Below are 16593 nucleotides of genomic sequence, written 5' to 3' on the forward strand. Positions count from 1 at the left end.
TCTTTCTCTGTGACAAGCAGCTGCTGCCAGAAAATGGGAGAGGGATGGCATCAGCAACTTAAGACTGTTTTGCCTACCTCTTCAGTGCCTCTTTCAGCACTACTAAAATTTAAACTAGGTACTGTTAAAACCAGGTACTGTGAATGCTTACCTGACTTTTGGGCCCTATGAAGGTGCTTTTTTAAAATGTAGATAGTTGTTAAATTGGTGTCGTTGCAGGAGGGATGATTGGTGGAGCATTCTATTCTGCCATCTTGCTCTGCTTCTGAGTCCTCCATGTCTTAGTCATTTTAAATTCATTTGATAATACCTTGATTTTTGACTGTAAAATGATCACGATTTAAAAGAATAATGAGGAACTCAAATTTATCTTTTCTTCCATTTCTTCATTCAAAATATGCTCACTGATTTTGAGGAGGAGAAAGATATTATAATTTTGGTTTGGCTTGTAGTGGTTATGCTTCACCAACTGAACATGAGATGGAAGTTCAAGAAACATCATTGGAGGAAGGGGAGCTCACCTCATTAATAAAAGCAATTAGTGCATCCCCAGCTGAGTAGCCAGCTAGCCCAGGGTGTTCTCGCTGCACTACAGGCATCTTAGTGCTGTCTGTTAGCTGGACAAGCTAGTCTTGGCAGGAATCTAAATTTTGTCATTGATTTTAATTGTCCTGTTCACTTTTCAAACTCCCAATTTCCAGCCAGTTATGCTTAAGGGAAGAGTGGATTCTTTGGAGAGAACTTCCACTGTGTCCAACCCTCTGACGCAGAAAAAAAAAAAAAAACTAAAAACAAAGTAGTACACTTAATTTCTCTAAACATTAGAGTGAAAACTTCCATGCCCAGTGACTTACTTTGAGTAAATGATGCTTGTTTGAAAGTCAACAGTGAAACAATAGTAAAACATTGATGTCTTTTGCTATATCCTTTAAAACGAAAGTCCTAGAATAGCAATCCCATTGTAGGCAGAAAGATGTGGAGGTTCTCCATGAGATTAAGGGAGTAAGGTGATATCTCACTGTGGTTTTGATTTGCATATCCCTGACAATTAGTGATGTTGCACATTTTTTCATATGTTTGTTGGCCATTTGTATACTTCTTTTGAGAATTGTCTATTCATGTTCTTAGCCCATTTTTAGATAGGATTTTTTTTTTCTTGTTTGATAGGATTGTTTTTTTCATGATTTGTTTAAGTTCCTTGTAGATTCTGGATATTAGTCTTTTGTCAGAGGCATAGTTGGTGAAGATTTTCTCCCAGTCTGTGGGTTGTCTGTTTACTCTGCTTAGTATTTCTTTTGCTGTGCAGAAGCTTTTTAGTTTAATTAGGTCCAATCAGTTTGTCCTTGTTTTCATTGCATTTGCTTTTGGGTTCTTAGTCATGAACTCTTTGCCTAAGCCAATGTCTACAAGAGTTTTCCCAAAGTTATCCTCTAGAAATTTTATGGTTTCAGGTCTTAGATTTAAGTCTTTGATATCTTGAGTTGATTTTTGTATAAGGTGAGAGATGGGAATCCAGCTGCATTCTTCTACACGTGGCTTGCCAGTTGTCCCAGCACCATTTGTTGAATAGGATATTGTTTCTCCACCTTATGTTTTTGTTTGCTTTGTTGAAAATCAGTTGGCTGTAAGTATTTGGCTATATTTTTGGGTTTCTATTCTGTTCCGTTGGTCTGTTTGCCTATTTTTATACCAGTATCATGCTGTTTTGGTAACGATAGGCTTGTAGTATAGTTTGAAGTCAGGTAATGCGATGCCTCTAGATTTGTTCTTTTTGCTTAGTCTTGCTTTGGCAATGTGGGGTCTTTCTGGTTCTATATGAATTTTAGGCTTGTTTTTTCTAGTTCTGTGAAGAATGATGGTATTTTCAGGGTTGAAGTAGAAGGTTGATTATTAAATTACTCAAGGAGATAACAGAGAAAGGTGAAAACCAACTTATAGAAATTTTTTAAAAATACAGGATACAGCTGAAATATGCTCCAGAGAAATTAATGTTATAAAAATAAAACAATCATAATTTTTGGAAATGAACAACACACTTAGAGAAATACAAAATGCACTGGAAAGTTTCAGCAATAGAATGAAACAAGTAGAAGAAAGAATTTCTGAGCTCAAAGATGAGGCATTCAAATTAACCCAATCTGACAAAGGTAAAGAAAAAAGAATTAAATAATGAATGAAGCCTCCAAGAAATTTGGGATCATGTTAAACAGCCATACCTAAAACTAATTGGTGTTCTGGAGGAAGAAGATAAATCTGAAAATTTGGAAAACATATTTGAGGGAATAGTCAAGGTAAACTTCCCTGGGCTTGCTGGAGACCTAGACATCCAAATACAAGAAGCTCAAAAACCTCTTGAGCAATCCATCACAAAAAAGATCATCCCCCAGGCGCATAGTCATCAGGTTATCTAAAGTCAAGAGGAAGGAAATAATCTTAAGAGCTGTGAGGCAAAGGCATCAGGTAACCTATAAAAGAAAACCTCTTAAATTAACAGAAGATTTCTCAGCAGAAACCCTACAAGGAAGAAGGGATTGGGGCTCTATCTTTAGTCTCCTCAAACAAAATAATTGCCAGCTCAAAATTTTATATCCAGCAAAACTAAGCTTCATAAATCAAGAAGAGACTAAGTCTTTTTCAGACAAATAAATGCTGAAAGAATTTGCCACTACCAAGTCAGCACTACAAGAAATGCTAAAAGAAGCTCTAAATCTCAAAACAAAACCTCAACATACACACAAATAGGACCTCCCTAAAACATAAATCTCACAAAGCCTTTAAAACGGTAACACAAAGTTTTAAAAAACAAGGTAGTCAGGCAACAATGAGCATGATGAATAAAACAGTACCTCATGCCTCAATACTAACGTTGAATGTAAATGGCCTAAATGCTCCACTTAAAAGTTACAGGATGGCAGAATGGATAAAAATCCACCAATCAAGTATCTACTGTCTTCAAGAGATTCACCTAATGCATAAGGACTCACATAAACTTAAGGTAAAGAAGTAGAAAATGATATTCCATGCAAATGAAAACCAAAAGTGATTAGGAATAGCTATTCTTGTATCAGACAAAACAGACTTTAAGGCAACAATAATTTAAAAAATACAAAGAGGGACATTATATAATGATAAAAGGAAAAATCCAATAGGAAAATATCACAATCCTAAACATATATATATAATATATAAATTTATAAAACAATTATTACTAGACCTAAGAAATGAGAGAGCTGGCAACACAATAATAGTGGGGGACTTCAGTATTCCACTGACAGCACTAGACAGGTCATCAAGACAGAAATTCAACAAAGAAACAATGATCTTCAACTATATCCTAGAACAAATGGATTTAACAGATATTTAAAGGACATTCTACCCAACAGCTGGAAAATATACATTTTTTCAACAACACATGGAACTTTCACCAAGATAGACCATACGATAGATCACAAAACAAGTGTTAAAAATTTAAGAAAATTGAAATTATATCAAGTACTCTCTCAGACAACAGTGGAATAAAATTGGAAATCAACACCAAAAGGAACTCTCAAAACAGTAATTCTTAACTCTAGGAGTTTTCTATCTTTGGAATTTTTAGTTGGATTTCATAGGGAATTATATCCTAATCCTGTCATTTCTACAAAGATACTTACTTGCCACCTGATCGTATTTGTATTCTTAAATAAATAACAGAGGTCATTAGAAATTCATGGGCAAACTGTACCTTAAATTTGCTCCCCTGTGAATATAACTTTAGAAATTAATGAGCTCTGCTGATACATTTTCCTGGTGAATTAATGAAAGATTATGTAATTCTATTGAGGTAGATCAGGAATTTTAAGTTTTAACCTAATAGGACATATGTCCTGACCTGGGCACTGAAGTCTCAAAAGTTCCTTTTGGAGTTTCTTAGAATAACATGCCACTTAAATTTGAAACAGGAGTTGATGAGAAGGGTGATGGGATCTCACTAGGAAAATGAAAATTAGAGAACAATGCTCAAATTAGGGATAGGGACTGAAAATGTCACCACTGCCTGCTGCAGAGTGGGTGCAGTAGGATATTTGGGAAAAGTTTCTGGTTTTTGTTCATTTGTATCTGAGGAAGTGAGTCCACATGAAAGGTTCTCATGTAGTGTGATTATAAGAAATGTTCTGAATTGTGAGGATGGTGGAAATCTCTGCAAGAAGGAAATCTCTATGAGTGAACTCCTAGGTGAACTGAATGTTTCACTTAATTGCATCTCATTTTAGTGGAAAGGAGCAATTTTCCAGAAGATTCCTAAGGCTCTTCTGCTTACATGTAGACTGTTGGTGTAGCTGTCAGTGCTCTGGAGACTAAGAAACACCAAGAGCTAGCAACCAGGCTACCTCACTGGCACAATGTAGATCAAAACTCCAAAGTCTTGTGTGTTATTCATCTCTTAGTATGTTGCACATCTATGCCACCGGGTATGTTACTTCATTTAATCATCATGACAAACCCAGGTGTTACTATTATTCTCATCAATGATATGGAAACTGAATCTCTCAGAGGATAAATATCTTATCCCAGGTTGGACACCTAGTGTGCAAAGGATCTAGACTTGGACTCCAGCAAGTCTACTAAAAACAAAAACAGAAAAAAGCATTGAACTGAGATTATATTTATTTATTTGGGAGTAAACATAGTTTTTTTTCAACTACCCAATACTGTAGACAACCAATTGTAAAATCCATAAATGAGTTAACATTTTCTTGAGGCTCAAAATTAGTTCAAAATAATAGCAGCACAATACTAAGTGTTTAAAAAAAAAAGGGGGACAATATTAAAAATCCAAGCTGACTAGAGCTGCTTCTACTTTCAAAGAAGAGGGTGACATAATTCATATCAAATGAGAAGTAAATCTTTATATTGTTCTCTTCTCCACCTCGTATAGATGGTCTGTTGTTTAACAGAGCACAACACTGAAACTTAAGGGGAAAACACCACGTTGCTGGTAGGATTTAAGAAAGTTGCATTGTCTGAATAATAAATGACATGAGTATATTTTCACAGGTTTATAAAACAGAGAGGAGAGAACAATCCAACTAATATGGCCACAACTTACAACCCATTTAGTGTAAACAATCAAGAAATCTTTTGTAAAGGGGAGACTAACACTGAATTTTTTTTTTGCATTTCTGTAGCTCACTTCATGTTTGTATCCTAAATCTTTAATAAAATGGTCAATACACAAAATATCTTGGGTGAGTAATTTTTGAGGGAAATGAGAAAAAGCCTGATTTCCATATCTACATTTCCATAAAGAAGAGAATAGACGAAGCTGCAAGAAGTGAGGCATGAGCAAGTTCCAGGACCCTGCAGGAGCAGCAGGTCACAGCCAGAAATGACCAGAAAAATGGAAACTCTTGGGAGAGGGTTTCACTTAACTCTGGGTCTTTATAGGGCAACCACATGATAACAGGGAAAAAATGGATTTGGACCATCAGTCACTTCCCATTTGAGTGATCAAATCTATTAATTGTGGGGGATTGTTTATTGAGACAAATCGATATCCTTGAAAATGTAACCAAGGCAGGAAGAACTATCAGATGGAAGCTTTTGTCAGAAACTTGAAGACCTAAAGGAGGATCAGTCTTAAGCTCTACACTGCAAAGCATGGCTCAACCTCTGGAACCCCATCTGCCCAAAACCATCCTGTAACAACCATCACAGTGGCCAAGATTTTCAGGGGAACGATCAATAAAATGTCCTTCTTAGAAGGAAATGGGAGAGAATAACTAGGAAGAAGAATAGGAAAGGTGCTATTACATCCCCTGTGTCAGTTTGTCAGTTTGTCAATCCAACATAGCAAAACAACAACAAAAATGCTTAATTTACCTCCCTGCGAGGTTCCACCCCAAATACAACTTCTAAATTAGAAGAGTAAACTTCAGATGAAAGATGAAGCAGCTTATATGACAAGAAAATAAATGTTGCCAGCCCAGCTGCTGTTCAGCTTCCAGGTCATTTCTGTGTCCCCTGAAAACACCGCAGGGATGGTGGAAAGGGTGTGAATCACCAAACAGGATTTTGGCATGGCTGGGGAGACCTGTTACCCAATCCTATGTAGTGCTCCAGCTGCTTTGAAATTGGCAATCCTTTGAAAACACGGACTCTTTTACTCATTTGTGTATCCCCAGAACCTGTCTTATGCCAGTGGCTGTCACATAATAACCCTTCACGATTGTTTTATAATAACGGTAAGCATACATTAAGACAGAGTATTATGTGGTGCTAAGTACTTGATATGGTTTGGCTCTGTGTCCCCACCCAAATCTCATGTCCACTTGTAATCCCCAGCGCTGGAGGCGGGGCCTGGCGGGAGATGATTGATTCATGGGGGTGGTTTCTAATGGTTTAGCACCATCCCCGTAGTGCTGTCTTATAACAGAGTTCTCATGAGATCTGGTTGTTTGAAAGTGTGTAGCACTTCCCCATTCACTCTTTCTCTCCTGCCAGCTATGTGAAGATGTGACTGCCTCCCCCTTGCCTTCCACCATGATTGTAAGTTTCTTGAGGCTTCCCCAGAAGCAGAAGTCAGTACAACCTGTAGAACCATAAGACAATTAAACCTGGCTTCTTTATGAATTACCTAGTCTCAGGTGTGTCTTTGTAGTAGTGTGAGAATGCACTGATACAGTACTTTAAGTAGAATTATGTGACTTAATTCTCACAAAAGTGTTGTGATGCAGACTGTCTAATCTCCATTTTATAGATGATAAAAAAGAGGCTTAAAGAAATTAAGGGTATTTGCCCAAGGTCACAGAACTTTTAAATGGTGAAGTCTGAATGTGAACTCAGTCAGGCACTTTGACCTCCTCCAATCGTTGAATTGCACTGATCATAATGATAGAGGTATAAATCAAGAGACAAACTGAAATATATATATTAATATATTCCTGCATCTCCTGCTTCTTAAAGGTCTGTTTTATTCTTCCATTGCTTTCTAACAACCCACTGCATACTATTTTTCCTTCCTAAGTCTCCTTGACCTTGAGTATTTATCAAGTGGGATAGTGATTCAATTCACTGCATTTTCTTTTATGTTGCAGATATGATGTAGTGACTGGCAACTTGGTGCTAAAAATACTAGGCACAAACTTTTAAAATAGAGTTCTAGTAAAATAAAACCAGAGATCGAAGCTGAAAATAGCTTACATTTATTTGGATTTCACCAGGGCAACATTAGCTCTTTATGACATTTGAAAGGCGATGCTTTTTATGATCTTTTTATAATTGGTTTACCAAAGCAGTCTGTCTTATTTAAATTCCAGTGATCCTGAAGAAAAATTGTGCATCCGTAGTTATCACGTAGTTGATGGACTTTAATCATTCATGACTTTAAAATTTTTTCAGTGCAAAGGAAATGTAGTTTGGCTGGATTCCATAAGAAAAATCTAGATGTTTGTTTGTGAATCACTGTTTAAATGGCAGTGTAAGGTAATTGGCTAGATAGTTCACAAAGACAGATACTGTTTCTTAAACCTACTGTGAGTAATTTGATTAAATTTATTCTTTCTTTATGCTTGGATACTCCTACCATAACAAATTAACAACAACAACAACCAGCCTAAATTAAGTACTATATTTTTGAAGTATTTCATTCTTTGGCATATGTTAATGAAATTAAAATAAGAAAAAACATGTTGACTACTCAAAAGTACAAATTGCTTCTGTTTGCCTTATGCAGTACAGAATGGGAATGAATGAACAAACGGTAGAGGGTGCCTTCTTCCATTATGTCCAAAAGGAGATGTCCAAGGAAAGTGCTTATCCACTCAGTATTTAACTAAGGCTTACTATATTTAGATACAATTAAGAGGCATTTATTATTATCATTAATGATCTCATGTTAGTTCAAGTATCCAAAGCATTTTAGCTAGGTTATTGATCACTGAAGCTTTAGGCAAAGAACATAGCAGTGGTGCTTTGTGTATCTAAACTTTCAGGACATAAAGGGGAAAGATTAAAATCTGTGTCAGGGCTGAACACAGGCTCAACTGCTGAGAAAAAGGTACGTATCTTTGTGTCTGATTATCAGGGTGGGACAGCATGAAGCAATTGCCTACTGGCTTCAATCAGGCCAGTGGTTCTCAAACCATGTTCCACAAAGCCCTGGATTATGCTTTGAGGATTATTTATTGAGACAACTCATCCTGATACTAGAAAAAGGTCTCCCAAGAATATCCAGGGCCTCCTTAGGGTTGGTAAGAGAGGCTGAGTGAGCAGAGCAAAAGCCCTAAATAGCTTCCATCAGAGCAAGTCTATTTTACTTGCTTTTGAGTGGTATTCCACTAATGATTTCATTTTTAAAAAGCGTTCTGCTACTAAAATATGTTCGAATTGTGTGGCTGGCTTCTTAATTTCTTCAATTCTTCATGTCTCAGCTTTAATACCATCTTTTTGGAGAGGCTTTTTCTGACCCTCCACCCATCCAAGATAACCTTTGCCTTAGAACTCTCTTTCTTACTCCTTACTATAAGCTTAATTATTTTCGGCTATTTATTTCCATATTTTTGAATTGTCTGACTCCTATATAAACACATAAGCTCTGCTATAGTAGATGCCTTATCCTTCTCATCCTCCGTGATCTTTTCTATGTCCCCTGTACTTTCCATTCTGCCTACACAAAGTAAGTGCTCAATAAATAGGCCATGAAGAACTGAATGAAAACGAAATGAATGGGTAAATGTGGTCATAGCTGTCTTCATTCTAGAATTCAGGCATGTCTCATTATGTCTGGAGGACCAGAAAAGAGAATTCTCTACTACCAAATGGCCTATGTGTACACATGTAGCGTTCTGAGCAAGAACCAGTGTATAAAGAAATTAAAATCAAAAGTTCCCTTTTTGCCCCATTCAGACACTTTGCTTCTCTGCATCTAGGCGTATTTCTGTAAAACGCTAGGATATATGCACACACATGTGTCACCTGAAAGTCATAATTTCAAAGATTGTCAAACTAACATATTTTATTCAGGTTATCTATACAACCCGGGGTGCAATTATTATAAAACATTGTGGAATAAGGATGATAAATGCTAGAAAGTGGGAAAATATATTTGTTAGAAACTGAGCAAATGGGCTGTCTTATTGCAGGAGGAGCAGCTATGGTTTTACATCTACAATAAGTCAGGTGAAATAAAACAAGCAAGAGGCTCCACAAACCCGTCCTGTCACCTCCCGTAAGCACACAGAGACTCTGGCCTCAGAAAAGAAAGAGATCCCCAAAGATCTCTGGTTGCTTGTGATTCTGTGTGGGAATTTATGATTCTTATCTTAGAGGCATTGACTGTGGCCCTGAAAAAAAAGGCAGGGGCAGTGAGTAGACTGTAATTTATAAACATAAATTAAACAAAGTCTGCTCAAGAACTATTCTGACAGTTCAGGTTTGGGTAGGCTCTTTCAAGGCCTTTTTATTCTGGGATAGTCACGCTTTTTCTTCAATTAAAAAAACAGATTTTGTTTTCTTATTAAAAAATGTATGTCTATGGCTTTTTTTCCTACAGAAATTGTACCCTTCATTGCCATAATTATCTTATTCAAAACATCTAGTCTTTTTAGGTCTTTGAGCATCTTCAAGTAATCAAATAATCTATGAAATCAACAAAGATAAATGGAAAGTGACCTTGAAGTCTGATTAATTTACAAACCATGAAGGATTTGAAGAATCAAGGGACTGAATTAACCTATAAGAAACCAAATAGTGCTTTTTGAGTCCCACCAATGAATGAAGGTTGCAAATTGTTTCTGAAGGTCACCTGAATTACTAATTATTTCACGTGGGGCGTGGGAATAATTATCTCCCTCCCTCCCTCTCTTCTTTCTTTCTTTCCCTTCCTTTCTTCCTTCCTTCTTTCCTTCCTCCCTCCCTCCCTCCCTTCCTTCCTTCCTTCCTCTCTCTCTCTCTTTCTTTTCTTTTCTTTCTTTTCTCTCCCTCATTCTGTCACCCAGGCGGGAGTACAGTGGTACAATCTTGGCTCACTGCAACCTCTGCCTCCCCTGATCAAGCGACTCTCGTGCCTCAGCCTCCCGAGTACCTGGGATTACAGGCACCCACTGTCACACCTGGATAATTTTTTTTTTTTTTTTTGAGATCAAGTTTTGCTCTGTCGCCCAGGCCAAAGTGCAGTGGCACAATCTCAACTCACTGCAACTTCTGCCTCCCGAGTCCAAGCGATTCTCCTGCCCCAGCCTCCCGAGTAACTGGGATTACAGTCGCATGCCACCACATCGGGCTAATTTTTGTATCTTTAGTGGAGACTGGGTTTCGCCCTGTTGGCCAGGCTGGTCCCAAACTCCTGACCTCAGCTGATCTGCCCACCTCGGCCTCCCAAAGTGCTGGGATTACAGGCGTGAGTCACCAAGCCCGGCCCTAAGTTTTTTGTATTTTTAGTAGAGATGGGGTTTCACCATGTTGGCTAGGCTACTTTTGCAAGTGATCCGCCCTCTGTGGCCTCCCGAAGTGCTAGCATGACAGGCGCACACGCCGGCCTCTTTCACTTGTTAAAAAAAAAAAAATCTCAGGTTCATCATTGTGTGAGATTGGTCGACATTAGTAAGAGCCCTGTCAGTCTCTGATCACTGCTGCAACTGCTCTTGATTTCTCTCACTTTCTATATGCTTGCTGTTGACTCCAAAGTTAAAAATGAGAAAATGCCTCATCAGATGAGTTTAATGATTATATTTTGTGACCTGTTATGTGAGTATTTAATGTAAAAGCAGATAAGAAAGAAGCAAATACACAAACGAGCTGTACTTTCCGTGAGAGGAATTCCAGTGGGTGAAAAATCATCTTGTATGGACATGGTCGCTCACACCTGTAATCTCAGCACTTTGGGAGCCCAAGGTGGGTGGATCGCTTGAGCCCAGGAGTTTGAGACTAGCCTGGGCAACATGCTGAAACCCAGTCTCTACAAAAAAAAAAAAAAAAAAAAAAAATTAGCTGGCCATGGTGGCACACACCTGTAATTCCAGCTACTCGAGAAGCTGAGGTGGATCACCTGAGTCTAGGAGGCGGAGGTTGCCATGAACCAAGATTGCACCACTGCCCTCCAGCCTGGGCAACAGAGTGAGACCCTGCCTCCAGAAAAGAAAAGAAAAGAAAAATCGTCCCCTTCTCCTTGCAAAGATTACACAAGATCTATCAAGAATTTTATATGTTGCTTCATACAATGGGTCTAAGTTAATTTTTATAAAGCTCAAATTAGTTTTTATATCCCCATTCTTTAAAAATATTTTTATTAATGAATTCATTGATTTAGCAAATATTTAAAGCTCACGTAAAATATCTGGGGAAGAAAATTGCCCTTTTCTTCTTGTGTCCATAGCTACAACCAGAAATATACAAGAATGTCCATTTTCCTGCACTTACCAGCACTAGAAATATTATTTGAAAACATTTAAAATTTTTTCAGATGCAAATTATAGCATATAGTGGTTTTAGTGTATATATCTTTGAGTTCTAGCAATGCTGAACTTTCAGAAATAATGCTTATTGGCTGTTCCCATTTCTTTATGAATTGCCTGTTTATGTTCTGTATTGATTTTTAATTGAGGTGTCCATGTTTTTCTTGTTGATTTAAAACAATTCTTAATCTATAAATAGCATTTATCTGTCTTATATTGCAAACATATTTTCTATGTTTATTCTTCATTTTTTAATTTTTGATTTTATTTCCCTTGGGTTGCTTTCTATGGTGATAAGTGGATGAAAGCCTTTCTCATTCCAAGATCATGAAAATATAGAACTATATTTGCTCCTACTCATTTCATTATTTTAATGTTTAAACTTTTGGTTAATATACAATGATCTTTGGGATTTGATTTGAAGTAAATATCTAACTGCTTTTCCCTCACTGGTTAGCGATTTATTTTAGCACTATTTGTTGAGCAATCCATCCACATTTTACCATCTAACATTATTATAACAACATTCTATTGACAAATGCATCCATCTTTTCACTAGTGATATTTTAATTAATTTTTATTTCATCAAAGTAATGGGACTATAGTTATAAAATAAAATAGCACTAAGAGACATAAAATATGAATTATGTCCCAGCCTCCTTTCCAGCTAGAGATAAATACCTCCAACTTCTTTAGCAATTTTTATGTCATTTTTCATCTCTCTTGCCTAAAAATAACCCAGTTATTTCAAAGCCTGTTATCATATGTTGAGATTCTGTAACCTCCTTGTTCTACCTGCTTGATATGATTATCAAATATTGTCCAGAATGTAATGCTTGCCACCACTCTACTTCCCAATATTCTTCATGATTTCAACACCTACACAGATAATGCACATGCACTCTGCACTTCCGTAGGAAGGGCGACCGATGAGCAAGAGTAAGGCCACATTCCATAACACAGGGCTTTTATATTACCAGATTATGCATTTGTGTGTTATTTCTGAAATTAACAATAAGAGATACTTTTATTAAATTCTGTCCTGTCCTCAAAATCATACTCAGATATTGATTGATAGTACATTTAACTTAGGGACTAACTAGAAATGTAGAAGAAATATTGTTATAATATTAAGGCTTCCCATACAGGACTTGTTCTCTCCCTCTTTTTATTTATGGGTTTATTTATACCCTTCAGTAAAATTGCATAATTTCATTATACACCCTGCCTATTCTTATTAAATTTATTCTTACCATTTTATGTTGTTATTGTTAAGGGGTTCTTTTCCCCGTAATATTTTCTAACTGGTTGCTTATTACAGGATATCTGTTAAACAACTGACATATAATTTAGAGCTCTTCTAAGTTCTAATTATTTGGCGTTGAATCTATTTGTCCAGAGAGATAGTCATATAATTTCCTTATAGCCTATCATGATCACTTAACCTCTCTAAGACCTGGTTTCTCCTAATCCTTAAAGACGGATAATCTAAGTACTCACCTACAGGTTTGTTGCAATGATTAAGTGAGTGAATATCTATAGAACATGTAATCTGTGCCCAGCACATACTGAACACTGTATCAGTATTAGATGTTGTTATTGTTACTATTACATAGCATCCCACTGAGATTCTGCATCCAGCACATTTCTCAGCCTTCTTTTTTGTAGGATCAAATTTACAAAAACAAACCAACAAACAACCCCATTAATAAGTGGGCAAAGGACATAAACAGACACTTCTCCAAAGACGATATTAATGCAGACACAAACATATGAAAAAAAACTCAACATTACTGATCATTAGAGAAATACAAATCAAAACCATAATGAGATACCATCTCCTGCCAGTCAGAATGGCCTTTATTAAAAAGTCCCAAGAAACAACAGATGCTGGTGAGGCTGTGGAGAAACAGGAATGCTTTTACACTGTGGGTGGAGTGTAAATTAGTTCAACTACTTGTGGAAGATGGTGTGGCGACTCCTTAAAGATCTAGAACCAGAAATATCATTCGACCCAGCAATCCCACTACTGGGTATATACCCATAGGAATATAAATCATTCTATTACAAAGATACATGAACATTTAATTATCAAATGTTTTCTGGAATTTAGTACCTAGTGCATTCATTGCAGCAGTATTCACAATAGCAAAGACATGGAATCAACCCCAATGCCCAGCAAAGATAGACTGAATAAAGAAAATGTGGCACATATATGCCATGGAATACTATGCAGCCATAAAAAGAAATAAGATCATGTCCTTTGCAGGGACATGGATGAAGCTGGAAGCCATTATCCTCAGCAAATCAATGCAGGAACAGAAAACAAAACACTGCATGTCCTCACTTATAAGTGGGAGCTGAAAAATGAGAACACATGGACACAGGGAGAGGAACAACACATACTGGAGTCTGTCAGGGGCTAGGGTTGGGGGAGGGAGAGCATCAGGAAAAATAGCTAATGCATGTTTGGCTTAATACCTAGGTTATGGGTTGATAGGTACAGCAAACCACCATGGCACACGTTTACCTATGTAACAAACCTGTGCATCCTGCACATGTACCCCAGAACTAAAAATAAAAATTATTCTACAAGTGCCATCTTATCTTATTCTTTTATTCATTATTTTAAGCAGTCCATTTGTTCCAAAATTGTTAGGATGGTCTTGCCAAGACAAGAATCCGCTCATTCCACACAAGTAGTCATTTCCCTGAAAGCATGAAGTCTGCAGTTTACTGGTTCTCCTCTCACCTTTGTCTGTCTTGCACCACATCTTTCGTGATTTCCTCAATGTCTCTGAGGGTAAGTGACACTCTTCCATTGTTGCCAGGGTTCGTTTGCACTTCTCCCCTACTCTATTATTTGGGTCACTTCAACTGGCATTTGTAAGAGCAGAGTAATTAAATCATATGTTCTCATTTCCATCCTGGATCAAAAATTACCTTTATTTTATTCCCTAACTACTGATTTAGTTCTGTCCAAAGACACCTTCCTCCTAATCATCCTAATTGCCTTTGCCTGCACTTGCGCATCTGCGGGTCCTCTCTTCCCCTTCCCCTTTCTCTCTTCATCCATAATAAGTAAGAATGCTTTAAAATTGCAGACATTTTCTATTAGGAAAGGGTTATATGCAAACACTGTTAGAAGCACACTCAAGGTAAAGATTTTAATTAACACCCAAGTGGAAGTATCTTGCATATCTAGCTCTGTGCCAAGAGAAATCAATCAGTGGTTAGTGCAGGAAATTAGAAAGATCAAACTGAAACAAAACTCCATCTTCTTCCCCAGTTATAATAACTCCTTGTCTTTCTGTGAGTTGTGTTTCACTAAAATTACATTTTAGTATCTACAAGCAATAAGTATTTAATTCATATCTATAAAAGAAAAAGACAGCAATTTATTATTGATAAAATATATTTTCCTCTTAATCCTTCACTGACATTGCTAATGTTATTACTTTGGACTAAAGTTTAGATAAAAAATCATTTGCAGAGGATCATTGTTAGAGTAGAATGGTGCATTTGCTGCACTGAAGAACTCAATGGAAGAATTACTTGAGATCTGTAACATAAAGACACTGTGGCGAATAAATTTCACACGTGATTCAACTTCCCAAGCTTTGTAGTGAGGAAGGTAAATTTGTGCAGGGATCAAATCAAAAGTCACACAAAGGCCTCTATTTGATGAACAAGATATGGAAACTACATTGTTCCCAAATATTTAAGTCTCTTGGCCCCAGAGGAGTAGAAGATTTGGATTGTTCTAATATTCAAAATTCCCTAACATAGAGTTAAAATATGCTTGGAATAGGCTTGTAAAAAATGTCTTTGGCCTAGAAATGTTATCTCAAAACAAAATGACAATTTGCTTTTTAAGTTTGCCAAGGGCAAAGGATCTTTTTAAGTACTTGTTTTCTTTCTTTTTCTTATTTTCCTGATATTGCTGGATTTAATTAAAAAATTTATTCTCATCTGCTGGTAGATTTCTATGTTTTCTTATATTAGGAATTCTACAAAAGCTTAGAGTGGAGGAGGGCATTTTATCAGAAAAGCTCTTCCTCCGTATTTATATTTGTTATATCCATATCCTTATCTGTATGAAGATACATTTCATTGTATCTGCAATTTTAGATAAATTCTAACCATAAATGCTTTAGAATTGGGTTGCGTGGGATCAGGCATCAGCCTGTCACAAATTCCAGCCAAATCTGAGCACAGTTCATAAGTCCCTAGATAATGGAGTTGACTTAGATTCAACTCCATTTGACACATCTTTTTGGCGACTAACTGGACAGATATTTGGGGATTTGTGAAAATTCTGAAGGGTCTTCCGTGACTATGAAAAGCCTGTAGAAGGTAGGTGGGAGAGTGCATAACGGAAATCCTTGCTCTTCAAGCCTCACTTAGGATTAAAGGGAATTACAGGTTTGCTGTTCATTGAAGAGAAACAAATGCCCCATTACACAGAAGGGATTAGAGCCTGGAGGAGCATTTATACCTTTGAAATGAGGTTTGCTGTTTGCCTTGGAGTACAGGGCTGAGAGGCATAGAGTGCATTAAAAACAGAGCCCTATCTATGAACTGGAATCACAAAATGAATGCTATCTAGGATGAGTCATTCTTTAGAACCTTTCTGTAATAATTGACATTAAAATCTTGATCTCAAAATGAATTTTAAAATTTTGTCTCTGAGTGAATCAAAGAAAATATGCTTATCATTCAACAGGAGAGTCCTCCTGAATGCTATCATTCCCCAGTATACATTAAGCCTCAAACCATAATGCAAAAAAAAAAAAAAAAAAATACAAAAAATAAAAAGGAAAAGCCCAGTTTGTATGACGGCCTGGATAACCAGCTGATGCTCTTCCTGAAAGACTGACTTGGAGTTGGTAATACCCAGGGTCTACACTCTGGCTTTGGTGCGAATGTGTAGAGGTGTTTCGTGAATTTTCACCTGCTGCCTCTATTTCATGAATAGATATTAACACAGGTGTTCAGGAATAAGGAAAATGAAGCCAAGAGCATTTTCGTGTTTTATGACTTTATAGGATGCATGTGTATGTGTGTATTTACACGTAACAATTTGAAATGAATGGGAAAGAAAATGTATAATCTTCCTATTTGTTATGCCCTGCAATCTAAACTGTCTTTAGAGTATGAC

Source organism: Colobus angolensis, unplaced genomic scaffold (genome assembly GCF_000951035.1).
Source record: "Colobus angolensis palliatus isolate OR3802 unplaced genomic scaffold, Cang.pa_1.0 Scaffold214, whole genome shotgun sequence".
Lineage (NCBI taxonomy): Eukaryota > Metazoa > Chordata > Mammalia > Primates > Cercopithecidae > Colobus > Colobus angolensis.